General features: G+C 36.6%; 1 protein-coding gene across 2 annotated transcripts in view; it reads right to left on the bottom strand.

The window, feature by feature from the left end:
* The window catches only part of DCBLD2 (discoidin, CUB and LCCL domain containing 2), a 688558-nt gene that overhangs the window by 408919 nt on the left and 252185 nt on the right, over positions 1–27454 (bottom strand). For both annotated transcript variants that reach the window (XM_057306591.1, XM_057306590.1), the window contains one exon: positions 13396–13643. The gene's annotated coding sequence lies outside the window, so the exon portion shown is untranslated. The remainder of the gene's footprint in view (positions 1–13395; positions 13644–27454) is intronic.

Below are 27454 nucleotides of genomic sequence, written 5' to 3'. Positions count from 1 at the left end.
GTGAAAGCCCACGCTTATGCTCTCTACCCATGCCCTCTTTCTCCTACAGCTGATTCTAACCAGAATGGACCCATATTCCAAGAGGGAGAAGTAGCCAAAGACTTGATTAAGTTATTCAGATGCCATTTGATAAGAATTTGGACTAAGAGGTCAGTGATCTTTAGACAATGGCTCTTATGGGTGAGCTGAACTCAAATGGAAAGAGCTCTAATGAGCTATTTGCACAGGAAAGAACAAGGAAAATTCACTAGGAGAGAGAGAATAAAAGAAGAAGAAAAGAAAGGAGTAAATTAAGACTAAGAAACAGAGCAACAGGATTTTCCCTGTAGAAGGTATGGAATTGCCCAAAAGTCTGCTTCAAATCCTCAACTGAAACATATACCATTCACAGAAACTACAGCATTGGTAGCTGGACTGAGAAGACCGTTGATTTTTATCCTAATTAACACCTCCAGGGATAAAATTCCTACATTTTTGAATGACTGTTATTGATGAGGATGAGATAGGACTTGAAGAACTATCATCACTTGTCTACTAGTAGAAGTAAAAACCATAGATCATCTAAAAATCTCTTCTGGACTCCCTTTTTCAACTTCTCCACCCACAGTAAAGAGCTATAGCATCTCAGAACTGGAAGAGAATGTAAAGATCAAATCCAAGTAGGTCAAGATAATTTCCTTTCATTTAGGCACATAATATTCCTGTAGGTTGGGGCAGGCAGAGAATATGGATGGAGAAGCTTAGGCACCAACAGGCTTCATCCAGGTCATGAAGCTTATACGTGGCCAGGAATTCCTGGCTCTGAGAACTGTGTCTCTTCCTCAGCAACAGTTACATGACAGGTCATACTTTATTCTCTTAAAACATTCCCCAGAGACACTTTGCCAAGCTCAGAGAGAATAGCAAGGCTTAAGACTTTCCACTTCAGAATAACAGCAGGCCAGTGGACCCATGCAGAAGACAGATCTCAAATGAATGCAAATGAAACAAAAAGTAGGAACTGGGAAGAGTGGCTATTCTGGGGCCTAGTAGTTTATAGAACTGGACATGTTCTAAAACTAAGCTTGCTTCATGGGTCTATCCCTGTTTATTGGGATGAATTGCCCAAGTCATATTGTTTCCCCAAGCCCAGCTTTCATCTGCCAAACAGAAATAATAGTACTGATCACCAGGATGCTGTGAGGAATACAAATGAACAAAACAAAAGGAGACTGGAGGCACAGAGAACTATGGAATCATGGGTTGATAGAGCTAAAAAGAGGTTTTGACACGTAATCTAGCTTTGCGATACAGAATAAGATGAATTGCAGTGCTCTGCCTTGGTAGCTATGAGAGATGTGCACACATATGTACTTATATCTTCAGAACACTTTGTCACACAGTCAGGAAGAGTGCAGAATGGAGAGGGATTCACCAATCTCCTCCCACTGCTCTCCTTCACTCTGGGGCTCTTTTATCAGTTCAAGATGAGGAACTAACTGGGAAAACACAAATAGATGTGAAATAGGGTAAAACACTTCTGCAAACTTTTTATCCATTCCTATTCTTTCAACCGTTCCCACCCCAGTGCCCAGCTGTCCTCCTCACTATATTTTGCCATATTCACTATTATAATTCTTTATGCGATACATGATTATCCAAGGCAACTGACTTAAATGACAAGAAATGTTCTCCCCCAAGAAACAAGCTCCCTTCCTCTCTAGGCTTACAAAAGTAGTAGCTATCACATAAATTTCATGTACTCTTCCACAAACACTAGTGGAGCCCTATAATTTATTAGGTACTAGCTTCATCTTATAGACAGTCTTCTCATACCACAGAAATTCTTAGCCGGATGAAATATAACTAGATTCCAAAAGAGTACAGTGCTAGAACTGTCAGATACATAGCAGGCCAATAAAACCTGGTACTTACAACCCCCAGAGACTGAGAAGGCAATGATCCACGTGGGACAAGGCTGGGTCTTAAAATGCTAAATATGGGTAGGATCTGACATCGGCCTTGACCTTTCTGTTCTCAGGCCAGCTGCTGAGCCTGAGCTTTCATCAATGGACATGGGAGCGTAAGGGAAGCTCAACTCCCAGCAGCCCCCACGAAGTTAGAGGATAAGAATGACCAGCAGATATTGATCTGGCTCCGAAAGGGAGAGAAGCTGAGAGGAAGTTTGTTCCCTCCATGCTCAAAAGACAAACAGTTCTTTTCATAAAAAGTAGAATGAAGTCAAAGGTACACATGTGACCTTAGATTGAAGAGCAGCTAAGTATTTACAGATTTCTCCACTGATGTTCAGAAAGATGCCCCATTTTTCTCTATTCAGTTGAAGTGGCATGTCTTCAACTCTCACAGCACTTGTTATGAATAAACCAGACTGGCCATGTTACCATCCGAAATTCTGTAACAAGTATTTTTCGGCCCTGGCCAGCATAAGGAGAATAGCAGAATTCCACCATTGCAAAGTCCAAGGAAATCAAAATATGAACCCACTGTTGATATATTTTCTTTTGACCCACGCAATTTTACTGAAAGTGCTGACTTGGAATTTGAATGTAAAGATGTTTTACCTGAAAATTCTATAAGTATCAGAAAAGTCCATTATATCCTTATTACTGTAAAGTCATATTGCCCTCTGATTCTGAATTCACTATATTCTTACATGTAGAAGCCCATTCAAAACAGTTCAAACTGTAATCCCAAGTATAAACCCCTTTTTTCTTTTTTATTCACTTTGTAATTGTACAAAGTGCCAAATATGAAAGATGCCAAATATGAAAGATGCTTCATTTACTACTATAGCTAGCAGCATATCCATTCCCAGATTTCTGAGACATCTATCAAGATCTATATCTCAGTCCATGTGCAAAAATATCATGGGCTGTGTGTAGATCTCTGTTTTCTAGGAAGATACGTGAGATGGAAATTGGCAAATTGCAATTGCACTTTAGAGTGTCTGGTGAAATTATCTTGGATCCTTGATGTATGGGAAAGTGGTTTGGGTGGCTGACCAGACCCGACATTGTGAACGCTCCTGCCAGGGAAGCCAAAGCAATACACTGACCCATTCCAACCATTGGGGGGGGGGGGGTAAGCTGCTTAATTAGGGAAGTCTGTAGTTCTGAAGGCTGGGTGATTTAAATGCTCAGTGGGGAAAATTATTGGTCAGTTGATAGGTCAGCCATGGTCTGAAGACTTTTTCTCTTAACATAACAATTTGTCTTCAGACTTTTTAAAACCTCGAGTAGATTCCACACTAGCCAAATATTTAGTGGTTTTATGAAGTTTTTTGGTATTCATGTCAACTGCAGTTCTTCAGAAACCCATTTAAAATGTTGTTTCTTTTCCATATGGCATTCTAAGAGGGAACAGGGGATTACAAATTTAAGATTGTGACAAAAAAGAATGCTCTTTGTAACTGTTTCTGTAACTTTCTAAACTTCTTAAATGAGTTTGATTTATATTGTGCCAAGAACTGAATACCATGTTTATCACTAGAATTGTGATTTAAAAAAAAAAAACATATATTCCATTGGCAACTGGAATAACTGTACGTATGGTATGTTGTCGGCTTTTAGTTTTTATCTTTTGCTATGCTTTTAGGTTTGATTGACAGATTCCACAAATGAGTCTTGAAGGTTAAATCATCTGTTTCATCTCAACACCTTCCAAGCATGTTTAGCACAATTTTAAAGTTTAGGACTCAGAGCACTATTTGCAAAGTTGTTCTTAATCTACCCTATTGTTTTATTATGTATGCTGGGGACACCACATTTTCTTAGATTTTCAAACTTTTGTGGCCATAACTTTGCCCATTTTCATGAATATGACTCTATGAGAAAAGCCAAATAATGTACGCTTCTGAGAAGCCTTGTGGTCCCTGCCAAACCCATGGCCCCCTTTAGGGTGGTTCTCCATTCATAGATTGCTGTATCCTGTGATCCTCACCCTTCCCCCTACTCTGGCTGTAGCCTCTCCAGCAAAGAATGTGTGTCTCACCCAGAGATAGCCATCTATAGACTCGGCAAGGGCCAAGAAGGGGTCCAGCTGGAGAACCCTACTCAACAAAATGGTGGAATGATTGATCCCATCAAATCTCTTACTTGGAATCTGACTGGGAGATGTACAAAGTCAGAGTGAGCAGTGGGAAAGGATTTGAGAAATAAATGAAAGAAAGTAGAAGATACACCAAGGAGTAGAAGCCCAAAGGCAGCAAAAAGTATGTAGATAACAAAGCAGAGGGGAAACTGAACCATGAACATGACAGAATATCATTAGGGTTACCATGTATCATCACAACTGGAAGATTATTAAAAATACTGTTGCATTCTGATTAGTTCTCTAGGTCTCTGTAAGTTTGGTTCTGGAGTTGCTGAGACTAGTTCCATTCCTTCCTACAACTGATCTCTGTTAATAGGGATATAAGAATCAGGCTTGTTCCAGTTTCTGACAAGCATATTAGAACCCTAAGTAAATAATCCATTTACTGTGAAATGAAGCACCTACTTTGTAGATTGATGTTCTGACAAGTTCTATGAGGACTACAAAGATGAAATCTGCAATTACTCTCTCAAGGGGTCCATTATTTAAAGAGGTAAGACCATAGAGTGTGGATGAAGGCAGTGAATGGTTAAAATTGGGCACTCTGAAACCAGACTTCCTGTTTACAAATCCTGTATCAATATCAACTAGCTGTATGACCCTGGGCAAGTTATTTACCTCCTTGAGCTTAGGTTTCCTAATCTTAAAATGGGGCACCACTCTGCAAACTACCACTTAAAGTTCTTGTGAGGATTACATGAGGCAAGGTCTGTAAAGGGCTTGGAACAGATTTCAGAATTACTGAGATTGCCCACACCCTTCCCAGGTGTCTGAGGTCTTTGTGGCAAAGGAAGGAATTGGGTGGATTAGAAGCAACTCTGCAGGAACCCATTCCCCACAGGAAGACAGTCTGAACGGTAAACCAGGCAGTGTGGTTGGGGAGTTACACCTAAATCCCAAGGCAACTATCTATAGAACAGATATCCACTCAGTGACCTTGATCCTTGGCACAGAAGATCCCTCCTCTCATCGGTCACTCACATTCCAAGGAAGGAATTTGGCTCTCCTTCCTCATCACCCTCTCTTTGCTCTTCTCTTTGCCAGATATCTGCTACATATGCTGGTCTTGTGTCTGCTTCATCTTTCCCCACATGATCTTGGTCTCCTCCCTTCTCTTCGCTCCTCATACTTTCTTACAGGAAAGAACCAGGGGCAATTTTCTTTACAACACATGTAACCACACAAAACACATATTTCCCACTTGGCTCTGGTGTGTTCATGAGTCAATCAAGACCATCTGTGCTTGCATATCCAATATCCCCCCTGTCTACCCCACCCCCTAAATCTAATCCTTTCTGTGTAATTTAACAGGGTCTTTGTGTTACAAAGCCCTTAATAATTTTTAAACAAAATTGCCTTAATACATAGCAATTGCTAAATGCAATACGGAAATATTTATTTCTCTTGCCAGCTATAGATTCCAGAGTCTGTGGCTGCTTTGCACAACTTGCAGAACTCTATGTGATACCAACCATATAAGACACATTTCTTAAAAGCTACTCCTTTGGGAAGTCTAGCAACACATCACATTCAATTCTACAAGAGATGAACATTGCAAATTATCAGCAAGTTAATTGCCCAGGGCAAGAACCCAAACCAGCTCTATAATGTTTAATTTCGTCTTGACCCTTCTATGATTGATATTTGATAGGCAATACAGAGTCTTTCCTGTGGCACCTGATTTCTAATTGTTGAGTTGTGCTTATCATCACAGCAACATACTCAGGCATAAGCTGTACAGATAGACAGGAATCCAGCTGGAAATTAACACCATCACAGCATCCTGGAATATGTAATATACTGTAGTCATGTATAAGCCTTAAAAATAAAAAAATAATTTTTGTAATCTAATGTTTACAAAATTATTTAAGTATTCATAAATTTTCCAATAGATGTGGGTATATTAAAGAACTATTCTTACAGGAATTCTTAAAACCCCACAAGTTAACCATTTGCTCCAATGAATCTTTTAAATTTTTCTAGTTCTACTGGATCATTCAACAAATGCTGGTTGAACCCTTTGTTGTATGTAATACACTTGGATAGATTCTGTGGAGAATACAACAAAAATCAGATACATATTTGGGGACCTAAAAGCTTACGACTGAGTAGAAGAAATGAGACAGACATACATTTGGTAAGCAGATTAATAGCCACCCAGAGATATCTACTCCTTAATCTCTAGAATTTGTCAATATGTTACCCTACATGGCTAAAGGGACTTTGCATTTGTGATTAAGATTAAGGACCTTGTGATGAGATTATCCTGGATTATTGGAATGGGCTTGAACTAATCACATGATTCCTTAAAATCAGAGAAACTCTTCCATCTATTGTCAGAATGAGATGTAAATGGTTTAAGTTGCTGGTTTCCAAGGTAAAAGGGGCCATAAGCCAAAGAATGTGAGTGGTCTCAAGAATCTGGAAGAGGCAAGGAAATGAATTCTCCCCTAGAACCTCCAGAAGGAAATATAGTCCCGTCCACAACTTGATCTTAGCCAAGTGAGAGCCATGCCAGATTTTGGACCTCCAGAACTATAAGCCAGAAAATGTGTGTTGTTTTAAGTTATTAATTTGTGGTAATTTGTTATAGTAGTAATAGGAAGTTAATGTAATGCATAATTTATATGTTAGAAAGTGCCAATTGCTATAGAAGAGATACAATGAATGATATCTTAAATGAAGATTGCATGAAAAAATTGACTATTTTTATCTTCTCTCTTACCCTTGTCATTCTTAACTCCAGATTTGTATTCTTTTTGGATTTGTAACAAATAACACACATATCCAAATAGCATTATAATGTGTTTCTTATCTTCCTGGGAGCTCTGCAGCAAAACGCTAAGACAATGCATATGGGGTGCGTGACTAGTACAAGATGGGAAGCTGGCAAACTGGCTAACCCCGAATTGAACAAAGTTTACAACCAAGAGAAAGTTTCCAAATTTTGACTAAGCCAAAAGTAAATTTCTGGGATCAAAATAATAGATTCATGATAGAATCCTACTGATGTCAAGTGTCATGCTATCTAAATAAGACCTTGTTTTCACTTTAAAATGTATTCATATAGCATTCTTGGAATCCTTGGCAAGATAAAGAAACTGGGTCCAAATATTAACACCTTTGCTGTAGTCTGCATGGTGAGTCAAGGTTGGAGTTGTAATTGCTAAAAAGTCTGACCAAATGGAAAAGATTTAAAAATGAAAGAAGAAAAAAAAAAACTGAATCCAGGTGGGAGTCAGTAAAAATAATACCCTGTACAAATATACATGCATATTTATGCATGATCATGCTTAATATTTATAACAATGCTGTAAAGCTCTTATTATCCTGCTTCACTGATGAGGAAACCAAGGTCCCATAGGTTCGATGACTTATTACTAAGCAGCAATGCCAAGACTCAAATCAAAGAGTAACTAGAAATTTATACATCTTTTTTCTAATACCATCCAAGAAAAAAACACGAGACTGTAGGTCCCTGGAGGACAAGGGCTGGGAATGCTAATAACGCCATTACATATCTAGCAGTAAAGACAATGCCTGCAATAAGAGGAACTCAAAAATAATTGTGAAATGAAGGAATGCTAGTCTCCCTGTATGTTCCATCACCATGCAGCTCTTGACAAGAACATACAACAACATACATTTTGATAAACTCCTTAAGTCATTCTAGCCAGAGGTTTTAACCTTTCAGACATATCTACATCACCTGTGGAGCTTTTAAAATTCAGACACCCTGATGGATAAAATAAAGGACCCATCTATATATGCTGCCTACAAGAGACTCACTTGAAATCTAAAGACACACACACAGAGTGAAGGGATAGAAGAAGATATTTCATGCAAATAGAAATTAAAAGAAAGCTGGTATAGTAATACTAATATCAGACAAAACAGACATTAAAACAAAGGCTGTAGCAAGAGAAAAAGAAAGATCATATAATGATAAAGGAATCAATTCAATACGAAGATATAACATTTGCAAATATTTATGCACCCTACAAATGAGTGCCTAAATATATATAGCAAGTATTAACAGATGCAAACAGAGAAAAACCAGTAATAGAATAATAGTAGGGGACTTTTAACACCCCAGTTACATTAATGGCTAGAAAATTAATAAGGACACATTAGACCAGATGGACTTGATAGATATATAAAGAACATTCTACCCAAAACCAGCAGAATACACATTCTTCTCAAGTGCACATGGAACATTCTCCAGGACAGATCACATGTTGGATCACAAAACAAGTCTCAATAAATTTAAAAAGACTGAAATCATATCTAGCATTTTTTCCAACCACAATGCTATGAAACTAGAAATCATTTACAAGAAGAAAATTGGAAAAAACACAAATATAACACTGAACATGCAACTAAATAACCAATGGTGAATAAAGAAATCAAAGAGGAAACCCAAAAATACATAGAGACAAATGAAAACAAAAACCCAATGCTCCAAAATCCATGGACTCAGTAAAAGCATCTCCAAGAGAGAAGTTTTTAGCAATACAGGCCGGCTTCAAGGAAAAAGAAAAATCTCAAATAAACATTCTAATCTTATACTTAAAGAAACTAGAAAAAGAAAAACAAACAAATCCTAAAGTTAGTAGAAGGAAGGAAATAAAGATCAGAGTGGAAATATATTAAATAGAGACTACAAAGACAATAAAAAAAATTAATGAAAGTAAGAGCTGGGTCTTTGAAAAGATAAACACAGTAGATAACCCTCTAGCCACACTTATTAAGAAAGAAAGACAGAGGGCTCAAACAAATAAAATAAGAAATGAAAGAGAAGAAGTTACAACCAATATCACAGAAATATAAAGGGTCATAGAAAACTACTGCAAACAATTATACACCAACAAATTGGACAACACAGAAGAAATGGATAAATTCCTAGGAATGCACAACATACTAAGAATTGGAACATACCAAAGAAGAAATGGAAAATATGAACAGACCTGTTACTATTAATGAAATTGAATCTGTAAGCAAAAAACTCCCCCAAAAGTCCAGGACCAGACAGCTTCACAGGTAAATTCTACCAAACACTTAAAGAGTTAATACCTACCCTCCTCGAACTATTTCAAAAAATTGAAGAGGAAGGTTTCCAACCTCATTCTATTAGACCAGCATTACCTGGATATCAAAATCAGACAAAGACACTATAAAAAAAGAAAATTACAGGCCAATAACCCTGGTGAACATAGATACAAAACTTGTCAACAAAATATTAGCAAACCAATGCAATAGCAACAATACATTAAAAGAATCATATACTGTGATCAAGTGGGATTTATTTTAGGAATGTAATGATGGCTCAATATCCACAAAACAATCAATGTGATACAGTATATTAACAAAATGGAGAATAAATATCATATAATCATCTCAATATGTAGAAAATGCGTTTGACAAACTCAACATAACTTTATGGTAAAAATTCTCAACAAACTGGATATACACAGAAAGTAGTTCAACATAATAAATGCCATATATGACAAACCCACTGCCCAAATTATACTCAAAGGTGAAAAGTTTAAAGCTTTTCCTCTAAAATCATGAACAAAACAAGGATACTTACTCTTGTCATGTTTATTCAACATAGTATTGGAAGCCACAGCCAGAACAATTAGGCATGAAGAAATAAAGGGCATCCAAATTGAAAAGGAAGAAGTGAAGCTGTCATTATTCACAGATGAGATTCTATATGCAGAAAACCCTAAAGCCTCTACCCAAAAAAACTATTAGAAGTAATAAATGAAGTCAGTAAATCTGCAAATACAAAATTAATATACAGAAATATGTTGCATTTATAGACACTAACAGCAAACTATCAGAAAGAGAAATTATGAAAATAATCCCACTTAAAGTTGAATCAAAAAGAACAAAATACCTAGGAGTAAACATAAGTAAGGAGGTGAAAGAACTGTACTCTGAAAACTATAAAACATTGATGAAAGATATTGAAGATGACAAAGATAAACTGAAAGATATACTCATGAATTAGAAGAACTAATATTGTTAAAATGTCCATATTACCCAAATCAATCTATAGACTCAATGCAATCACCATCAAAATACCAATGCAATTTTTCACAGAACTAGAACAAATAATCCCAAAATTTGTATGAAACCACAAAAGACCCTAAATAGCCAGAGAAGAACAAAGCTGGAGGTATCATCTTCCTGGATTTTAAACTACAGTACAAATTATAGTAATCAAAACAATATGGTACTGGCTAGAAAGAAGTTGTTGCAGCCAAGGTCAAGGAGGTTGCTGCCTGTTTTCTCCTCTAGGATTTTGATGGATTTCTGTCTCACATTTTTACACTGCTGGTGGGAATTCAAATTGGCACAGTCACTCTGGAAAACAGTATGGAGGTTCCTCACAAAGTTAAAAATAGAACTATCCAATGATCCAGCAATTGCACTACTAGATATTTATCCAAAGAACACAAAAATAGTGATTTGAAGAGGCACATGTGCCCCAATGTTTATAACAGCAATGTCCACAATTGCCAAAATATGGAAAGAGCCAGATGTCCACTGATAGATGAATGGATAAAGAAGATGTGAGATACATATATATGTAATGGAATATTACTCAGACACCAAAAAGAATGAAATCTAGCCATTTGCAACAACATGGATGGAACTAGAGTATATTATGCTAAGCAAGATAAGTCAGTCAGAGAAAGACAGATACCATATGATTTCACTCATTTGGGGAGTTTAAGGAACAAAATAATAAGGAATTTAAGAAACAAAATAATAAGGAATATATAAGAAGGGAAGGAAAAATAAAATAAGATTAAAACAGAGAGAGAGGAAAACCATAAGAGACTCAACTATAGGAAGCACACTGAGGGTTGCTGGAAGGGAAGTGGGTGGGGAGATGGGTAATTTGGTGAAGGGCATTAAGAAGGCCACTTGATGAAATAAGCACTGGGTGTTATATGCAACTGATGAATCACTGAACTCTACCCTGAACCTAGTAATACACTATCTGTTAACTAACTTGAATTTAAATAAAAACAAAAACAAAAATGATATGGTACTGGTGCAAAAACAGACACATAGATCAATAGAATAGAAGAGAGATCTCAGAAATAAATCCATACTTATATAATCACTTAATCTACAACAAAGGAGGCAAGAATATGTAACAGGGAAAAGATAGTGTCTTTAATAAATGGTGTTGGGAGACTGGACAGCTACATACAAAAGAATGAAACTGGATTACTGTCTTATACCATATACAAAAAAACTCAAAATGGATTAAAGTCTTCAAAGTAAGACCTGAAACCATAAAACTCTTAGAAGAAAACATGGACAGTAAGATCTTTGACATCAGTCTTAGTGGTATTTTTTGGATCTGTCTCTCAGGCAAGGACAACAAAAGTAAAATAAACAGGACTACATCAAACAATATAGTTTTTGCACAGCCAAGAAAACCATCAATAAAATGAAAACAGAGCTTACTGAATAAGAGAAGATATTCACAAGTGATATATCCAAAAATGGGTTAACATGTAAAATACATGAAGAACTCATTAAACTCAATATTAAAAAATCTGATTAAAAATGTGCAGTGGGGGTGCTTGGGTCTCAGTCAGTTAAGCATCTACCTTCTGCTCAGGTCATGATCTCAGGGTCCTGGGATCGAGCCCCACCTCCCTGCTCAGTGGGAGTCTGCTTCTCCCTCTCCCTCTGCCCCTCCTTGCCACTCATGATTCCCCCCACAATAAATAAATAAAATCTTTTTTAAAAATAGGCAGTGGAGCTGAATAGACATTTTTCCAAAGAGGGCATGCAGATGGCCAACACATAAATGAAAAGATACCCAACACCACTAATCATCAGGGAAATGCAAATCAAAACCACAATCTAATATCACCACATACCTATCAGAGTGACAATTATCAAAAAGACAAGAAATAATAAATGGTGAGAATGTGGAGAAAGGAGAACCCTCGTGCACAGTTGGTAGGAATGTAAACTGGTGTAGCCACTATGGAAAACAGTATGGAGTTTCCTTAAAAAATTAAGAGTAGAACTACCATACAATCCAGAAGTTCTATTTCTAGGTATTTATCTGAAGAAAATGAAAATACTAATTTGAAAAGACATATACTCCTATATTGAATGTAGCATTATTTATAATAGCCAAGATACAGAAACACCCTAAATGTACATCAATAGATAGATGGATAAAGATGTGATATATATATATATATATATATATATATATATATATATATATATACACAATGGAATATTACTCAGCCATAAAATAGAATGAATCTTGGCATTTGCAACAACATGGATGAACTTAATATCATGCTAAGTGAAACAAGTCATATAGGGAGACAAAAACTATATTTCACTTACTTGTGGAATCTAAAAAAATAAAAAAAAGATGGAACAAACGAAACAAAATGGAAATGGACTCATAGATAGACCAAACTAGTGGTTGCCAGAGGTGAGTGGGTGGGGGATGGGCAAAATAGGTGAAGGTGATTAAGAGGTACAATCTTCCAGTTAGAAAATAAAATAAGATACAAAGATACAATGTACAGCATAGGGAATATAGTTAATAATACTGGAACTAGTTTTTATGGTGGCAGACAGTAACTAGACTCCTTGTGGTGGCCATTTCATAATGTTTTGGATAAATATTGGATCCCTGCTGTAAGACACTGTTGTAGCCCCTCTTTGGGCTACATCTTACTATCAGTCTTTTAACCTCATTGAAACACAGGTCTCAGGACATCAAAGAACAGAAACCAAATGGTCTTGCTCCCTTTTTTTTTCTATTAAATAGGATATTAAGTAATTAAACAAATGATACTCAAAACTTTCCAGCCTCCTGATACAAGCGACTATAGCTCTGGACCATAAATAGATCTGGTTTCCCTTACAAGAGGGTGCACAGCTCATAGCTGACAACTGAATTCTATTAGTAGAGGAAGAACAATGGGAAATTGAAAACTTGTTCTTCTGTTGGAGAGGTCTGTATGTTTGTATGTATAGTCAGAATTTGAAATTTTATGAGAATATTATACCATAATCTTCTTACCTCATTCTTTACTCTGAGAGCCTTGTTTTTCTGTATTATCTAATAGAAACCTAAAACAATGAGCACTCATAATTCTAAATAGAGATGGAATTACATGTTCTCCTACAACATGTAGTTTATTTTCAGCAAAGGGGGTACAGAGATCTGAGTTAGTTAAAAACAATGGTCACAGTTTATTGAACTCATCTGTTTTCTTAAAAAGACAAAATTGTTACCTGATGGTGTGCAGGGTTTTCTTAAGTTCATCTCAGGAGAATGGGCCAGACACAGAGATTTTTGAAAGAGGTCCATAGGTCATTTGGATGGACACCAGAATTGATGACCAATGTTCTGTAATCAAAACCTCAAATCCTCACATGGGTGAACTGTGGCCAACCTTTCATTGATCCTTCATAGAACAGGTATAAGTCTTGAATTCACAATGCCTTTCATTGTCTTAATGAAGCCAATTTTCTCAGTTCACCTAAATAAAAAGAAAGGGACTGATGAAATGTAGGAAGGTACTATTACACACCTACACACACACATACACACAAAGCAAACAAACAAAAAAAAACTTTTTGAAATTATAGCTAAAAAAGATTTGGGGTAATAACAAATTATTTTAAATGGTCTAATGGTAGAATTTTCTCAAAAGGAGAAAAACAAATGTTCAAGTAGCCCTTTTGCAAGACAGTCCCAACAATGAGGTCAGTCAAACAAAGTGGCATTTTTCCTTGGAATTCATTGAGGTATTCAGGTCATAATTGGCTGTGGCATTTGGGAAAATATGGAGGAAGAAACTTGGCTCTTGGAAAGGAGGGAAAAATTATCTCAATGCCCCAGAAGTTGTCTTTCAACCTCCAGATTTGCAGTGGGATATTTAGAGTTAGAATTTCCAGTAAAGAAGAGAATGTATCAAAGCTGCAGATTTTAAAGAAGGTCAAGGAGATGGTTAAACAAAGTTAAAAAACAACTCTGGAATAAATAGTCTTAGATTGTTGAATGGTCAAATAATCTTACTGAATCATAGGAAAAAATGATGTCGTGTCTAAATGTTAAATTGGTGGTGGGTGTCTTGTGCTTATAATCTGATTACACATTTCTTGAGCACAGGTGTACTGGAAGGATGCCACTCCCATTAAGAAGAGCCATTTATCAAGTTTAAAATGATAATTATTTATCATATTTCCTCCTTGGAATCTGTCTCACTTGCTTTTTCTTTTCTTTCCTTGAAAACATTGAGGATTACTAATATTTGTAATCCATCACTTGATCATATATTTCAGGACTACGCACTATGTGCCTGGCACTGTGCCCAGGAATATAAGCACCACAAAGAGTAAAACAGTAAAACATGATGCCTATATACATGAAACTTAAAATCTAATTATAAAAATAGAATTTATGCACATGCAGACATTAAGTAACAATTGTCTATGTGGTGCCAAATGGAAGTATGACATGATTTCTAGAATGAGAGGGAGCTATGTAGACTAGGGTATCCAGGGAAAGACCTCAGAGGAATATTGGGCTTGATCTAGACCTTGAACAGAATGGAGGTGGGAGGCATTAAATAAGAGAGTGTGAAATGAGCTCAGAGGCAGTAAAAACCTCCGAGAGTACAAGGAAATGAATGTATCTCCTTGACCATTGGGCTTGAAACATGTATTTGAGATTTGGGACATGAGTAATGGATAAAGACTGTGGTACAGTGGAATGAGTCCAGATTCTAAGATGAATTCTGATTTTGCCATTATAACCTCAGCTTCTATCTAATATATATTGAAAAAAGCAGAAATTTTAGTGCTACTTATTTGAAAGTGGCTCCTGATTTATCTTTTCTTGAATATTTCTCCTCAGTCTCTGTGCTTCTCAAAATTGCTTCTACCTCTCATCTAGGACCATTGTCCCTCTCTCTGCTGCAGGTCACTAACCAGAACTGTTGGGCATCCTTCACTTGGAAGGCTATGTATTGCTTCTTCTTACTGAATGGCACTATGGGCTTAAGGCAGTGGTCCTCAAATTGGTCAGCACATTAGAATTATCTGAAGAGCTTCTAAAATTCTGATATTCAGACCACTGAACCAGAATCTTTGTAAAGTTGAACCCAAATATTAGGATTTTTTAAAGCTCCCTGGTGATTTCAATGTGTAACCAGGTTTGAGAACTATAGGTCTAAAGCAACCATTTGAGTGATTCCACTAGACAGTAAGGGCTGTCATACTCCAGTTTCCAAAGAATGAAATGGAGGGAAAGAGACTTGCTAAAAGAAGTTCTGCATCTCAGCTCAGGTAAAGTAGCAACCCTTCTAGCAGTTCTCTTTGAGATCTGTCCACCAGTATGGGTTTCAGACAAATCTGTTCCCTCCTGTAACTGGCCAATGAGTAGATATTGACACATGTTAGCATGGCTTCCAACAGTAACTATTCTCAGAGATTACACAGTTTAAACCCAAGAAAGGAGTACAAATATATTAAAAACTGCCTCATAAATTTCTCACAGTTGAGTCTACATTTTACACAATTAAACAAAGGTGAATTTCTTCCTTCCCTTTCTCTCTCATCCCATGCCTTTTTCAGTTTGTGGCCACTTTTGGCCCACTCGAGAGCAGGAAAAAAATTCAATGTTGCACTCCATCCATTTAATACCACTCTTTTGGCCATACACAGAGTAGCTGAATATTGAGGATTATACCTCAAAAGAATTACATATTCAAACACTTCAGCTTCTCTGTAAGGATGAGAAAGGAAGTATTGTTGAATTCTTCTAGATAATATCTATTTAAACTTTGGCTCAGTTTCTTAACCTGTCTGAGCCTCAGTCTTAACTAGAAAAAGATAATATTAGTGTCGAATTGTAGGATTCTCAGGATATTATATCCATTTATGAAATGAAATACTGTGTGAAGCACAGTGGCAATATGGGAGTATTCAAAAGCTGACCATTAGTATTCCAACTTGAAAAAAAATCACAGGTCGGCTTTTCATTTTAAATAAGAAAATAAAACAGAAAAAAAAAAGGAAGAAGGAGAGTTGGAAAGAAAAGGAAGAAATAAAATTCATATTATTTAAATGCCCATTATGTGCCAAACCCTATGTTAAGGTCTTTATAAATATGTTATCTCATTAATACCTACCCATGCAATAAGTATTAAGATGCTCATTTTTGTAGATGAGAAAATAGAGACCTATGGATTTTAAGAGAGAGGAAGCGACTAAGCCAAGTTTAGAAAATAGATTTTAAGCAACTTTTAGTTATGAACTTTTCTTGAGCTACTTTCTTCACCCACCCCCGTTAGATGCCTATGGTTTCCACAGGGGCTCCTGACTCTTAATATTTGTCTTTAGGAGGCTGAGAGTCTTGAGAAATTATCAGAATTCCCACAAACATGGATTATGTGGGGTGTGTGTGTGTGTGTGTGCACGCATGTATTGCTCAGGTGGAGAGAGGAATTCAGGTTGAGTTAATTCTGTTTCCTCATAGTATATTATCTCCATTGGTTATAGCAAGAACCATTTCATTTCTCACTGTATTTTTTTAATTCCCAGTTATCACAACTTCCCACATCTACTACTCTTGCCCTTCTATGGGATCCCATCCTAACATGTTTTTGATTTATTCCTTATTTATTTGTATTCTTATAATAGCTATTTTGACTGATTCTGTGTATGTGCACACACTCATGTAAATGAATGATATCTTGAATATCATGTTTTCAATATTCTTCAATGTTAATTTTAAAAAAATCTATTCATGTTTCTCTGTATACTTCAAGTATTTCTTCTGTCATGACATATATTCCCTAGCGTGCAGTAAACCACATGCCCAGTGGCAGACACCGAAGCTGGCTGTAATACCTCAACACCACAAACAATGCCATTCCTCTCTAGACTTGGGTGAGATTTTTTCTAGGGTAAATATCTAAATGTGGAATTTCTGGGCTATGTGGTGAAGCTATACTTGTTTTAACTGAGTTCTGTTCACTAGAATGGCCTACACGCATTCTACTTGTACAGGATGGTTCCTACAATATTCCCATATTGTCTCCAGCATCTGGCATTATCTGAAGAACATGCTATTTTAAAGTAGCATTCACCTCTATTAACATTAAAATCTAAAGAGAGAGCCCAAAGAAAGATATTTCATAAATCAAATACAGTTTTTAAAAACGTCTGGTTGTGATCCCTTCATTATAAGAGACTGGAAACAGTACAGAGGTGTGGTTTATGTGTCCACTAAAGGACATTGCATGCCCTCCATTTGGAGGGATAGTCAGTGCTTTAATTTAATGGGAAGACTTAAAGCTTTCTTTTGTAATCACTGTGGACTGCAAAAATAATTTCTAAATGAGAGAGTGAGATGAGCACTAGTGCCTGGACTTCTGCTCGGCCTGCCAAAGACAAAATGAGGACACCAGAGTTTTACATTAGACATGGGCCTGAAAAGGCTGCAAGGCTACAGTGGCAAATGGACAGTCTTATCACCTCACAGAACCTATAAGAAAGTGGAAAAGACAGAAAGCAAACAATAATTACAAAAGATACTTGTGAGTCTGAGATTTAAATAGTCCTACTGAAATGAGCTTTTGAATCATCTGAATGTCAGAGTCTGGTTACATGGAATCTGTAGTTCATGTGTTCTTATCACCCAATTTAGAAGCCTTTCTCGATTCCCCTGTCTGCAAGAAAGATGAAGTACCTTGCTTGCATAAGATACTTTCCAATTCACAATATATCCAGGCCCTTGTTCTTTTTATTTAAGCAACATTCTCTTAATTTTAATTTGTCTGGCATGTCCAGATCCATCTTTATGGCCAGAACATTATTCAAAGATTAATGGTCCTGAAAGAATGATGTTCTTCACACTAGATTTCTAAGGAGCTGTTCAATCTCTTTTCTAATCCGGCAGTGAGAGTGATGAGCTGGAACGAAAGTAACCTTGACAGGAATTGTCTTCATCTATTATTTTTCCTACATCTCAAGAGGATCTGGTGGGCTCTTGAACTTGCCCTTTGAGCTAAGTCGTTGGAAAGTACTTTGACTCCTGGCAACTTACCAAGTAGTCTGATAAATGTGACTTAGCTACCTTAGTTCTGGTTTGTGGGAAACAGCAGAATTTTCTATGGTTATTTTGTGCACTCTTACAAAAGAGAATTATTTTCTTTCATATGTGTGGGCTCTGTAGACAGGAAAGATTGCGAAGGAAAAATTATATGGTAACAACAAATCTGATTGACTCCTGGGATTTTCAGTACGACAAGCAGTGCTTTTCTCTCCACATTATCAATTTCATGGTGTTTAGAAGTAACTGCTAGGTTTTCTTTTAAATCTATTAGAAAATATTGGTGTCTGACTTACTGTTGATACGACACATGGAATAAATTTTAGCAAAAGGGCTGCTTACTTCCTACATGATATGTGGGTTATTATCTGTGTTAAATGAAAAAAATATTGTGCTTTTTATTTTACTTTGTGGAATTGAAAGTCTGCAACAAAGGATATATGGAGATTAAGGGAACTCCAGCATTTTCTCTTTTTTACAGCCATTTTTACACTAATATACTCATAAATAAATTATGTAGTTGAGACGATCCTATAATGATACTATTCATTGGACACTTACTTTATTTCGATTGTTCATTCATTTATACATTTAACAAATATTTATTAAGTACTTACTATGTGATGAATACTCTGCCAAATATTAAAGCTATAATGTCAAGACTTAGTCCCTAACCAGTGGGGAAGACAGAACCAGAACAAAAAATAAGCATATAATCAAAAGAAAGTATTTTGAATCTTATAATAAAGAAACAGGGCACTCTGAGAGAACAAAAGGAGAATTAGGCTAAGGGACAGGAAGACAGAGAAAATTGTTTAAGCTGAGACCTGAAGGAGGAAGAGAGTTATGCAGGAGGAGAGAGACAAGAGAAGTAATTTATAAGCAATGGAAACAGCCTTTGGGAAGATCACAAACCAAAAGATAGATTATAGTATATTCAAGGAACTAAAATGAGTCCTGGTTTCCTTGACCTGATGTATGTGAATAAGAAGAGTTTGTAAGCAGTGGCCATAATATGGAAGTCTTTTTAAGGTATATTTAGGACTTCAGGATTTGTCTTAAGATAAATCTTATCCTATCCTAGTACTACTTATCCTCATTTAACAGATAAGAAAATTGGCCGAGAAAGAATAAATATGCTCCTATTTATCCAGCAAATAATTAATCAAACCAGGTTTTTAAACAAGTACTACCTGCCTCCAAGATCTATGACTTTTACCCTTTAGTTTATGGCCTCTTTTCTCATCTACATGGGTGGTCTTATCTTGACCAAGTGTCATATTCAGAGAAATTTTAATACAATATTTAAACATGATTTTTTGAAGATTAAATATATATTACTGTCTCTCGAGAAAATTCCAGAGTGAGAGTAGTTTCTAATCATAATTCAGGGTAAGGCTTTATATCTCTTTTTCCACCTCTTTTCATGTCAGTAACCCCCATGCCTGTAAGTCATTTGTCAAGTCTCTCTTCCTTCCATACTCTAAACATAAATGCTCTAAGCCCTGGCTGTATAAGAACTCACACTCCATTTCCTCACCTTTATTGTAATATTCATTTTTTTTCCTGCTAGTAACTCTCTGTACACTCCAATGTGAATTCAGCCATCCTCTACAGATGCTCTAGTTCTTTCCTCTCTTTCCACCAACTGGCAAGGCAATTAGCTAAATGGAAACCCTCCCGACAATTCCCTGTTGAAGGATATAACAACCAAGATGATCTTGGCTGAGGAGAATGCAGACATATCTCAGACCTTACATCCACATGAATGAGGTGTATATATAGGATGTAACTGAGAATCCAGTCTCTTGGAAAGAGGTTTGCTTCTCTGCAAAAACAAAACACCAAGGGGCACCTGGCTGGTTCGGTTGATAGAGCATGCGACTCTAGACCCAGGGTTGTTAAGTTCAAACCCCACATTGGGCATTGTTTGTTACTTAAAACAAAAACCCCACCAATTCTATGTATTGTGGGATGGGAATCATATAGGGTATCTGGCTAGCCATGAAAGTAAATCTCTTGGTATGGAGAGAAATATGGCTTGCTACATGCAACTTTGGGAAAAACAAAGCTATTTCCTTAATGTCATTGTCCCAGAAAGAACATGCAAGCCATTCCAACTTTCACCTAAATAGAAAAAGGCTTTTTCTGAAATTCCTTAACAGATAAGTTTTAATTTGCCAAACTTATCATCATCAATTACCTGGAGAAAAACTCATTATGGCATCATTTACTATCTCACTCATACCTGTTGATAAAAGCAGGTAATGGAGCTATTTAAGGGGACCTGATTACTTATGGGAAGATGGTGGTATCAAGAAAGAGTGGAAGCATAACTAAAGGCAGAAACAGAAGAAAACTCTAATCAAAATCTTAATCTTCTTAAGAACATAAATTACAGTACATACATGTGAAGAATTTTTGAAACAAAAACAAACTTAAAAATTAGAGAAATTGAAAATAAGCGGGCTACCACTGAAAATTAGGTTTTATAATTTAAAAAATACATCACACAGTACTAAGAAAGGAAAATAATGCATGGAACTTTACATCAAAAACTAGGGATGTACTGTATGGTGACTAACATAATATAATAAAAAATATTATTATTAAAAATTTTTTAAAAATAATGAATGGAAACACAAGAGATATAGAGAAGAAAAAACAGACATGGTAAAGGTGATAATCATAGAAATATTAGAATGTAAACTCAATGGGGACAGAAATCATGTACTTCTTTATCACTGCCAATATCTTTAATGATGCCAAACCCACAGTAGGTGCTCAATGAACAAATGAAGGAATAAATGAATAGAAGAAAATTTACCTAGAGTGAGGATTTAAAGGTACACTTATAGATGAGGTAAAGCCATTTTTCCCTGCTCCTCTCTGGCAAATACAACTATAAACCTTGGAAATGGTGTAAGTCACAAAGAAAAGAGAACTCCAAAAGATAGAGAAAAGAAGATGAGCTAGCTTAGGGGCCCAGGACTGGTGCAACTGCACAATGCCAGGAAGTCTTGCATACCTCCACCCAGTGAGGAAGGTCACCCAGGCCCAATGTTTTCAAATACCTAACCTAGCAAAAGAAGGCAGCTGAGGCAGGCTCTTCCCTTCCATAGATTGAACAGAAATCTCCCTGACAACATCAGGTGAGCTAGACTGCTTAGGTAAGGACTGGGAACCCAACCTAAAATAAGTAGCCTGTGGAAATATTCTTCCTTCTTGAAGAGCCTGAGTCTCCTTTCCACAGTAGATATGAAGTGAAACTGGTAAAAGAGACAGCTGAGTCTGGAAAATTCATTGCCTCAGACACCTGAGAATCTCCTATCCCTGCCCAGAGATATTGGACAACCAGGAGGTATCAGCCATTCCTCACTGAGAGATGCTCAGCAGTTCACCATAAGACACCCCTTCTCTTCCATAAGGCAGCACTAGTAGGAACAACAGGTGCCCCAGAATCACCAGGTAAATCAAGTAGACTAAACTAAAACCACAAAGTCTGTAAAAATAAAACTACCATTGGAGCCCCAGTCCAGAAAGTAGGCCAAACCTCATGTGATAAATCTAAACAGGGTACTACTTGGAAAAAGAAAAGATTTAAATAAGATCCAGTGTCCCCTAACAACAGACAAAAATGTTAAGAATATAAGAGAAAGTCAAACACCATATCAAGAACTCAGAAAATCACAACTTAGATGAAAAAAGATGATCAACAAACACCAAAACAAAGATGAATCCAATGTTGGAATTATCTAGCAAAGATTATAAAGAAATTTCATTAAAATCTTCCAGCAACTGATTACAAATTCTCTTGAAACAAATGAAACAATAGTTTCAAATATTAGCTAAGAAATAAAAATTATAAAAAAATCATGTGAAAAATGTGAAGCTAAAAATGCAATAACAGAAATAAAAACTCAATTTATGGGTTCGATAGTAGAGGGGAGATGACAGAGGATAGGATCAGTGAATTGGAAGACAAAACAGTAGATTGGCCATTTGTTCATCTAATCTGAACAACAGAAAGAAAATAGACCAAAAGATATTAACAGAGTCTCAGGGATCTGGGGGATAATAACAAAAATCAACATGCATATCATTTGGAATTCCAAAATAAGAAGGAAAAGAAAGTGTGAATGAAAGAGTGTTTGCTCTAGGTAGCATAAACATATTCACAATACTTGTTTGGAGCATGGAATGTTTTTCCATTTCTTTTCCATTTCCTTCACGAATATTCTATAGTTTTCTGAGTACAGATCCTTTGCCTCTTTGGTTAGATTTACTCCTAGGTATCTTATGTCTTTGGTGCAATTGTAAATGGGATCAACTCCTTAATTTCTTTCTTCTCTCTCGTTGGTGTACAAGAATGCCACAGATTTCCGTGCATTGATTTTATATCCTGCCACTTTGCTGAATTCCTATATGAGTTCTGGCAATTTTGGGGCGGAGTCTTTTGGGTTTTCTGCATAGATTATCATGTCATCCGCAAAGAGTGAGAGTTTGACTTCTTCTTTGCTGATTCAGATGCCTGTTATTTCTTTTTGTTGTCTGATTGCTGAGGCTAGGACTGCTAGTACTATGCTGAACAGCAGTGGTGATAGTGGGCATCCTGCCATGTTCTTGACCTTCGGGGAAAAGCACTCAGTTTTTCCCCATTGAGAATGATATTCTCTGTGGGCTTTTTGTAGATGGCTTTTATGATATTGAGTATGTTCCCTCTCTCCCTACACTGTGAAGAGTTTTCATCAAGAATGAATGCTGTACTTTGTCAATGCTTTTTCTGCATCTATTGAGTGGATCCTATGGTTCTTGTCCTTTCTTTTATTAATGTAGTGTATCACATTGATTGATTTGCAGATGTTGAACCACCCTTGCAGTCCAGGAATAAATTCCACTTGTTGTGATGAACAATCCTTTTAATGTACTGTTGGATCCTATTGGCTAGTATCTTGGTGAGAATTTTTGCATCCATATTCATCAGGGATATTGGTCTGTAATTCTCCTTTTTGGTGGGGTCTTTGTCTGGTTTTGGGATCAAGGTAATGCTGGCCTCATAGAAAGAGTTTGGAAGTTTTCCTTCCACTTCCATTTTTTGAAACAGCTTTATAAGTATAGGTATTAATTCTTCTGTAAATGTTTGGTAGAATTCCTGTGGGAAGCCATCCAGTCCTGGACTTTTGTTTTTTTGGGAGATTTTTGATTACCGCTTCAATATCCTTGCTGGTTATGGGTCTGTTCGGGTATTCTATTTCTTCCTGTTTCAGTTTGAGTAGTTTATACATCTTTAGGAGTGCATCCATTTCTTCCAGATTGCCTAATATGTTGGCATAGAGCTGCTCAGAATATGTTTTTAATTGTTTGTATTTCTTTGGTGTTGGTTGTGATCTCTCCCTTTCATTCATGATTTTATTTATTTGGGTCCTTTCTCTTTTCTTTTTGATAAGTCTGGCCAGGGCTTTATTGATCTTATTAATTCTTTCAAAGAAACAGCTCCTAGTTTTGTTGATCTTTTCTACTGTTCTTTTGGTTTCTACTTCATTGATTTCTGCTCTGATCTTTATTATTTCTCTTCTCCTGCTGAGTTTAGGCTTTATTTGCTGTTCTTTCTCCAGCTCTTTTGGGTGTAGGGTTAAGTTGTGTATTTGAGACCTTTCTTGTTTCTTGAGAAAGGCTTGTATTGTTATATACTTCCCTCTTAGGACTGACTTTGCTGCATTCCAAAGATTTTGAACAGATGTATTTTCATTTTCCTTTGTTTCCATGATTTTTTAAAATTCTTCTTTAATTTCCTGATTGACCCATTCATTCTTTAGTAGGGTGTTCTTTAGCCCCCATGTACTTGACTTCTTTCCAAGTTTCCTCTTGTGATTGAGTTCAAGTTTCAGAGCATTGTGGTCTGAAAATATTCAGGGAATGATCCCAATCTTTTCGTATTGGTTGAGACCATATTTGTGACCCAGGATGTGATCTATTCTGAAGAATGTTCCATGTGCACTAGAGAAGAATATGTATTCTGTAGCCTTGGGATGGAATGTTCTGAATATATCTGTGAAGTCCATCTGGTCCAGTGTGTCATTTAAAGCCCTTATTTCCTTGTTGATCTTTTGCTTAAATGATCTGTCCATTTCAGTGAGGTGGTGTTAAAGTCCCCTACTATTGTTGTATTATTGTCGATATGTCTCTTTGGTTTTGTTATTAATTGGCTTACATAATTGGCTGCTCCCATGTTAGGGGCATAAATATTTACAATTGTTAGATCTTATTGGATAGACCCTTTAAGTATGATATAGTCTCCTTTAAAATCTAATTTGTCTCATATAAGAATTGCCACCCCAGCTTTCTTTCAATGTCCATTAGCATGATAAATGGTTTTCAACACTCTCACTTTAAATCTGGAGGTGTCTTTGTGAAAATGTCTATGCTGCCTAGAGCAATCTACACACTCATGAAATCCCTATTAAAATACCATCAACTTTTTTCACAGAGCTGGAACAAATAATCCTTAAATATGTATGGAACCAGAAAAGACCCCAAATAGCCAGAGGAATGTTGAAAAAGAAAACCAAACCTGGTTGCATCACAATTCCAGACTTCAAGCTCTATTACAAACCTGTAATAATCAAGACAGTATGGTACTGGCACAAAAACAGGCACATAGATCAATGGAACATAATAGAGAACTCATAAATGGACTCTAACCTCTATGGTCAATTAATCTTCAACAAAGCAGGAAAGAATATCCAATGGAAAAATGACAGTCTCCTCAACAAATGGTGTTGGGAAAATCGGACAGCCACATGCAGAAGAATGAAACTGGGGGCGCCTGGGTGGCACAGTGGTTAAGCATCTGCCTTCAGCTCAGGGCGTGATCCTGGCGTTATGGGATCGAGCCCCACATCAGGCTCCTCTGCTATGAGCCTCCTTTTTCCTCTCCCACTCCCCCTGCTTGTGTTCCCTCTCTCGCTGGCTGTCTCTATCTCTGTCAAATAAATAAATAAAAATCTTAAAAAAAAAAAAAGGATGAAACAGGACTATTTCCTTACACTATACACAAAAATAGACTCAAAATGGATGAAAGACGTAAATGTGAGACAGGAATCCATCAAAATCTTTGAGAAGAACACAGGAAGCAACCTCTTCGACCTTGGTCGCAGCAACTTCTTTCTAGACACATTGTTAAAGGCAAGGGAAGCAAGGGCAAAAATGAACTACTGGGACCTCATCAAGATAAAAAGCTTTTGCACAGCAATGGAAACAGTAAACAAAACCAAAAGACAACTGACAGAATGGGAGAAGATATTTCCAAATGACATATCAGATAAAGGGCTAGTATCCAAAATCTATAAAGAACTTATCAAACTCAACACCCAAGGAACAAATAATCCAATCAAGAAATGGGCAGAAGACATGAACAGACATTTCTCCAAAGGAGACATACAAATGGCCAACAGACACATGAAAAAGTGCTCAATATCACTCGGCATTAGGAAAATACAAATCAAAACCACAATGAGATACCACCTCACACCAGTCAGAATGGCAAAAATTAACAAGTCAGGAAATGACAGATGTTGGCAGGGATGTGGAGAAAGGGAAACCCTCCTACACTGTTGGTGGGAATGCAAGCTGGTGCAGCCACTCTGGAAAACAGTATGGAGGTTCCTCAAAAAGTTGAAAATACAGCTACTGTACAACCAAGGAAGGAAGGAAGGAAGGAAGGAAGGAAGGAAGGGGGAAGGAAGGAAGGAAGGAAGGAAGGAAGGAAGGAAGGAAGGAAGGAAGGGAAAGAAAGAGGGAAAGGAAGGAAGAGAAAGGAAGGAAGGAAGGAAGGAAGGAAGGAAGGAAGGAAGGAAGGAAGGAAGGAAGAGAGGGAACATGGCTGAAGGATCCCTGTTTTTTTTTTCAATAAACATAATTCCTTGAAGAGTCATCCAAGATATTATTTATATCAATTGTCCTTTCTTTCTATATTTCCGAGTAGTATTTTGTGGTATGTATATACTACCATTTGTTTAACCACTTACCTGTAGAAGTGAGGATAGATTGGTGATTACCAGGGTTTAGGGTTGGAGAAAAGAGTTGGTGCAAGAGGGAAGAAGGAATGCTTATAAAAAAGCCACAGGAGGATTCTTGTGGTGTTGGAACTGTTCAGAATCTTGAATGATGTGTTGAATATATGAATCAACACTCATGATTTAATTGTATAGAACTTAATACACACAAATGAACATATATACATACACAAATGAGTAGGAGTAAAACTGAGACAGCTGAATACAACTGGTGGATTTTATTAATGTCAGTATCCTGGTTGTAATGTTATACTATTGCTTTGCAAAATGTTACCATGGGGGGAAACTTGGCAAAGTGTGTGTTGATCTTTCTGTATAGTCATTGAATTTAAATCTACAATTATCTCAGAAAACTCTTAATTAAACAAAAAGGTAAACTACTGTGCTAGCCAGCATCCAAGTTGGCTTCCATTGAGCCTGCCCCTGGTATTCACCCCTCACGTAGGTCGTAAAAGACATCACAGCTTCCACCTTACTTTCTCCTGTGTCATGCACTCTGGGGAAGCTACGCATCTAGCATCAGATTTCCCCTCTACAACAATGGAAAATAAAAAAGAGAGAGCTATAGAGTTATTAATGAGAAAATTACTATTATAAAGATTCTTATCCTTCTCTGAGATATCCTTCATTTTTGTATCTCATAAGGATTAAAAAATTACACACCCTTTCTCTCCATGTATTCAATCACTGAAGCAAGTACCTGAGAAAGCACTCTAACCAAGAAAATTATATGTAAACTCTAGACAGAACAAGTGTTTATAGAAGACAATTGTGAGCAATAAATGGTAATAATCATAGTAAAATCTGAATAAATCTTTTTAATGTAATTGAAAATTATAATATGTAATAAGCAATAATTATGCCATAAAAACCAACATTTTGTCAGGGAAAAATATATTAACAAAGAAGCAAATACTACTTCAGCAAACTCAGGAGTTGGGAGACAAGTAAAAGATTTATTTGGAAAATATAACCATCCTGAAGGTCTGGTTTCTGTGAGAATGATGGGCAGAATTAGCCAAATTCTGAGTGGGTATCATAACATTAAGTTTTGATATATTCTGTAGTGATAACTATTACAAATAAGTTATTTAAAATAAGAAAGCAGTCACTAGTCATACTTTGCAACTCAGAGGGATAGAAAAAAATTTGAAAA

The sequence above is a fragment of the Ursus arctos genome, unplaced genomic scaffold (genome assembly GCF_023065955.2).
Source record: "Ursus arctos isolate Adak ecotype North America unplaced genomic scaffold, UrsArc2.0 scaffold_4, whole genome shotgun sequence".
Taxonomy (NCBI): domain Eukaryota; kingdom Metazoa; phylum Chordata; class Mammalia; order Carnivora; family Ursidae; genus Ursus; species Ursus arctos.
This window is presented reverse-complemented; position numbering and strand designations above follow the sequence as displayed.